We start from the raw sequence: 6,422 nt of genomic DNA on the forward strand, positions 1-6,422 counted from the left end.
AGTTTTAAATAGGAAAAATATCGAAACTCTTTGGTCATTTTTGAGCGAGATGCTAACAGTCTAATCAGATTCAATGAGCTATACTAAGCTACAACTAAAAGTGCTACCGCCAGACCCGGAGATCGGCTGAATGGATTCGAAAACGGTAAAACTCGACTGTTTAACTCTAGGGGAGTTGGAAAATGAGCCTATTTTCAAAAATAGTGGCTTGTTCCTTTAAATACTGTCCACTTTCCGATCGGAGGAGTTGCTGGTACGGGCGAATGATAAGAGGAGAGGATGCCGGGGAAGTTGTAAGTCTCGCCAGTGGAGGCGAGGTTAAGCCTCGGCGTCGTGGAGGGCGTGTAGCTGGTCGAGAAGAGCGGTGACCGTGATGAAGCCTGGTGCTCAGCGGTCGTGTCTGGCAGAGAAGGAGTGATCATCATGGGGCTGGCAAATTGTGGAGGAGGATCTGAAAATTCCCTAGTATCGGTCTCATCGTTGGACGGGAAAAATTGGGTCTGTGATAAAAAGGCAAAAGGAGCAAACCGAATGCTGAAGTACTGTAGAGAGAATGAAGGAAAGATGGCTTGGGCTATTTATAGAAGTTCTCTCTCGAGCTGATAGGATAGACGGTGTAATTGCTGATGCTGAATTGGCCGGGTTAATTATCTGAACGTGCTCCTCCCGAACTTTGTTAATAAAACATCATTTGTTAGTCCTGCTCACACTGCGCACTGAAGATAATCACCATACAATGAAGCGCTTTACTGCAGCGTAACTCAACCAAATGCATCCTATACGAGATAAAGAATATATACACAATATATATAAACCGGCCAAAATGTTTTCAAATCACTTGTACCCTACCTGATCAAAAAAACTCCTGTCTTTCACTCTGCCTGTGTCAATTTGGGTCAATTTACTTGTTTTAAATCCCTGCTGGTGTTGTGCCGAATTCTGCACCCCTGCCAGATTATGCACCCCCTCGTTGAAGTCGCTACCTGATTGCCTAATCCCAACCCCACCCCTGATCCTAACCCCTCCCCCACACCTAACCCTAAACCTACCAATACCAGGGGATGCATAATCTGGCAGGGTGCAAATTTCGGCACTACACCGGCTGCCACCATGCTCCTCTGTTGGTCACGGATTATGGAACGTGAAACTTAAATCTATAGGGTTGGTTGGATTTATTCACGCACGTTAAAATATTTATTTAAAGCTAATTTCTTTTCTGATTCTTATTTACAGCATTATCATAATAGGCTGTATATTAACTTATTGGGAGAAAACCGGTAGTTCTATGTGAAATCAGACATTTGAGCAACCCCATATAGCCAAAATGGCATTATCATAACACCCCGCGAATATTCGACTGTGAGCTTGGGAGTCGGATCAGGCTCCTCCTATCGAAGCATCAAATCGTCGACAATTCGCGGTCACCCCTAGTCAAGAGAAAGATGAGAACCAGTCGATCCAACAATACAGACAAGCTGAAGGCTCAATAGTGCCTCAGCAGTGCCACAGGCTGATCGCTTCCATGCCACACCTCACTGATGCTGTCATTTGTGCTAAAGGAGCCCCGACCAAGTATTGAGTGCATAAATGAACATACTTTAAAGAACTTGAACTTTTCTGTTTTGCAAATCCTTCTTTTTTTTTTTTTTTTGATCTTAGGAAATATTCTAATATTCTGACATACTGGATTTTTGACTTTCATGAGCTGTAAACTCTAATCATCAAAATTAAAACAAAAAAAAAACTTTTGAAATGTTTTACTTTACATGTAATGAATCTAGAATATATGAAAGTTTCACTTTTTGAAATAAGTTACAAAAAATTTACTTTTTCAATATATTAAATTTTTTTAGACGCACCTGTACATAATAGATTTATATAATATATTATAATAATACATTTATTAATAAAATAGCTTCATTATTTTTCATTATTTTTTTATACAGTTTATATAAGACCATGTGTTTGCATTGATTAGTTTATTTAAAACATGTCTTTCAATAAATGCAAATTAGTATTTTATGTGTGTGATTGTGTGTGGCTTTCAGTTCATGTCTATTAGCTCTGAGCTCATCTATATACTAGTGTGCTTGTAAGAATTGAGAGAAATGTTAAACTTTTACCAGATACACACATTAAAATTACAAAATACAGTCACTTCTAAGAAAAAGGACCAAAAATATTGTCATGTGCTCTTTAGAATGACAATATATATTTGCCAAGGGTGCCAATATTAGTGAAGAGTACTGTATTTTTGTTTAATACTCTTGTTACCTCATTAAAGACACTGCTACCTCATTCACTATGTTTCTTCAAAAACATTTGCAAGACCATATAGAGAGTGATTACGGAGTGTCTATTTATACTAAGTGCAAATAGCCCGCCTTGTTGGCACAGGCTGCACTAACTCGGCCCACCAATGCCTGCTTGAGATAGACAACATTACAAAAGATGCCCATCAGCGGCAGCAGTGACGTAAGATGCCGGATGATAAGCTTTACTTACATGCGTACCCCATCAAAGGTCATCATCGTCCTGCTAAATGTAAACGCCAGTAAACAGAATGCTTAAAAAAGTTTTTTATTCATTCTGTTGGCAGCACCAGACATATTCTACCCATTCAGCTCAGCAGCAGGAGACAGAAATCCTGCTGTTGAAGATGGAAGCTCTCCTGTTATTCAGCTGTCAAGTCCATTTCTGTTCTTTGGTCGCACATACCGGCAGATTTATGTAAGAATTTGATTCCATCTTCATTCTAGGTCTGCATGTGAGTGGTGGATGCTTTATAAACTCATCTATGATCTTTGATTTTGACAATATGTCTTATGTTTCAGGTTAATAATAATGGACATCTCACGTTTAACCAGCCCTCATCAGTATATACTCCCTACTCATTTCCCACTAATGGAAGCCAAGATATAATTGCTGGTCTCTGGACTGACCTTGACAACCGTGTGAAAGGTGTTGTTTCGTATCAGCAGTACACCAGTGGAAATGTTCTCACAAACGCCACTCTGGATATAAACACATATTTCCCAAATCTGAAATTCAATGCTTCTTGGGTCTTTGTTGCAATGTGGAATAAAGTCGCTTACTTCAGCGTATCCAACACAGTAAGATTGATATTCTTCTGAAATGTTACTGTTTTCACTTTATCCACATTTCAGTTTAAAAATACTTTAACACATTAGACCACAAAGACATTGACAGAGAAAATAATAAATTAAAACCGTAAAAATAAGGGGAGGTCAATTCAATTCAAGTTTATTTGTTTAGTGCTTTTTACGATACAAATAGTTGCTAAGCAGCTTTACAAAAAATTTTAAAGGGGTCATATGATGCTATCTTAAAGATCATTATTTTGTGTATTTGGTGTAACAGAATATGTTGACATGCTTTAATGTTCAAAAAACACATTATTTTTCAAATACTGTACATATATTTAGTAGTAGCTTATCAGTGGTGACTATGTCAAGGTGATGTACATATGGCAGAAATGTACGGTAAAAATCAGTTAATGACGTAATCAAACAGACGATGAATACTATTAACAGCAATGATTATATGTTGCAATCAAACTTATAGCAAAATTTGGTCCCATCTGAGGTCCTCTGAGGGGTTGGCATCATCTCCTCAGGTGTTCTGAATCCAGACTGATTGGCATAGCTGCTGTTCCAACTAAGCAAAAATTATTTGTTCAACCCAAGCTAAAGAATAATAATGTGCACTTGATCAGATATAACTGCAGTACAAGATTATGAGATGCATTATTTGAATGCTTGGCCAAAGAGATGAATGTACGGTAAAAATCAGTTAATGACGTAATCAAACAGACGATGAATACTATTAACAGCAATGATTATATGTTGCAATCAAACTTATAGCAAAATTTGGTCCCATCTGAGGTCCTCTGAGGGGTTGGCATCATCTCCTCAGGTGTTCTGAATCCAGACTGATTGGCATAGCTGCTGTTCCAACTAAGCAAAAATTATTTGTTCAACCCAAGCTAAAGAATAATAATGTGCATTTGATCAGATATAACTGCAGTACAAGATTATGAGATGCATTATGTGAATGCTTGGCTAAAGAGATGTGTCTTTAATCTAGATTTAAACAGCATTACTGACTGAGGTCAGTCAGTAATGCTAATACAAAATAATATTCAGCCATACAAAAATGTAATTTAAAAATAAAAGATCAGAACAGCGAACACTACGTTTAAAGTTATTATCCATTTTTTTTGCAGGACACATCGTTTCAAGTGGTTTAATTTCAGGCAGTAATTATTCATTTATTCTGATGAATTATGGTGACATTGCTGTAACAGGACATCCAGTGCAGGTAAAACAAACTTGTTTTCAGTATTGTGAACAAAATGTTCACTAAAAGTATATGTACAAGTATGTGTATGTAAAAGTATGTCTATATGAATAATGTTTTTACACACTTTCAGGCTGGTTATGACACAGTAAACTCCATACACTACTTTGTGATTCCTGGATCAAACCGCAGCAGCTCCATCTCAAACCTCAGGATCTCCAGTAATGTTGATGTTCCCGGTCGATGGGCCTTCAGGGTGGACAGTGGACTAAGAAACAGCATCTTGAAATGTAAAAGCCTTATCTATAGATGATGATTTGAAAAAAAAAAATAATCCTATAACCCCATATAATGTTTTGAATGATTAGTGTCAACAAATATAAATGAGTATTTTAGGTGTTTGTGTGTTTTCCCCTTTAGACAATGTTGTTGGTTTTCGAGTGAGACTTTCCTCATTTTCAGACCTAACACAGAGTGGCAACATTGAAATGCTTTTACAGCAAGTACGTCACACTTACTATGAATATTTAAACAGAATATGGTGCAAATAGACAACATGGGGAAAGTTTGATCTGTTTGTCCATCTGTGTTTCAGATAAAACAGGAGCTGGTCAAGTACGGTCTGCCAAACAGCGTCGAGCTGAAGTTAAGAAAACTGCAAAAGACAAAGCCATAATTACATTCTCCTTCAGGAAAATTAAAACCGGTTTGTTTAACATCTGACAGCAAACATCACTGACAACTGATGATGTAAAAGCTTCAGTTTTTTTCTTTCACTTTTACTAGAACTATATCTTATAAGGATACAAACACTTAAAATGTATAATACAGTATACTTTGAATACAGTGTACATCGCTTTAAATAAAAGCGTCTGACAAATGCCTCAATGTCATATTCCATGTCAGTGCATGGTTCTTCTTGCTTCTTTTTGTCTGTAAAGCATTTTTAATATGGGCATCTTAATTTGTGGCTTAATAGAAATAATACTGTTTGACAATAATAGTCGTCACCTTTATTTCTATAGCACATTATACAATAGAGATTCTTTCAAAGCAGCTTCACAGTAATAAACAGAAAAATAAGTTATGGAAACTTGTGCTAAATATGAGCTCTAACAAGACAGTATTGTGTCATTGTTCAGCACAATTCAGTTCAGTGTTTATTTAGTTCAATAACTGTAAAGTTCATCAATTATGAAACAAGTTCAGCTATAAGCAGTTCTAAAGAAGGCAGCAATGTGGTTATTCATCTCAAATCAGTTCAATGTTGCAAAATTTGTAAATTATGCAACAAATTTAGCTAAAGCAGCTTTACAGAATAACAATAGTGTCATCATTCAGCTAAATTCAGTTCAAGTTTGATTCTCATTCGATGTGTCAGTATCAATGCAGTCAAACTAATAATCAGTGAATATCAAGTGTCTTTTAGAGCACAAGGCAACATTGTATCAAACTCTATCAGGTGACAAAAATGCAGAAAAATACATTGAGAGAAACCAGACTCAGTCGTGGGACCAGTTCAGTCAGTTTACAGTACAAAAATCACCTGTTCTGAAACTCTGACTTTTAAACTATTTTTGTATTGCTGGTTACCATATCTGCCAACCACAAATTTTTGTAAGGCAAAATGCAATCAGTGTTGCAATTGTTCAAATTCCCTGGCAGTAAATTCAGTCACACTTTCCTGGTTTTAGTTATGCATTGGAGCAGTATAAACAGTAACAGGAACTGTGGTGTTAAATCCATGTTCATTAAATATTACTGTAAAGGAATCTGTTCTCTGTAGTTAGGTGGAATGCTAGTCCACTACGGACCTCCAGCAAGAAGGGCGACAGGAGACAGATGGTTGTTCAATGGTTTATATCTTCAGGATGTGTCACTTTACATCATCCAGCATTGTACAGTTCTTAAATTAACAGAGGTGGCAAGTGTGGTTTAGTCTGAAATAAACAAATAAAATATCAGAATCCGTCTGTATACAGTAAACAAACATTTACCTCAGTATACATCTTCTCTATTCAATAATATTAAATACCACACGATAAATGGCGCTAAAATATGCATGTAAATAACGTGTGCAGAATTCTCCAAATTCTGTATAC

General features: G+C 36.6%; 1 pseudogene; it reads left to right on the plus strand.

The window, feature by feature from the left end:
• The window catches only part of LOC107667926 (nidogen-2-like), a 24,956-nt pseudogene extending 19,870 nt beyond the window's left edge, over positions 1-5,086 (plus strand).
• The last annotated feature ends 1,336 nt before the right edge of the window (positions 5,087-6,422 follow it).

Source organism: Sinocyclocheilus anshuiensis, unplaced genomic scaffold, assembly GCF_001515605.1.
Source record: "Sinocyclocheilus anshuiensis isolate Anshui unplaced genomic scaffold, SAMN03320099.WGS_v1.1 scaffold493, whole genome shotgun sequence".
Classification (NCBI taxonomy): Eukaryota; Metazoa; Chordata; class Actinopteri; order Cypriniformes; family Cyprinidae; genus Sinocyclocheilus; species Sinocyclocheilus anshuiensis.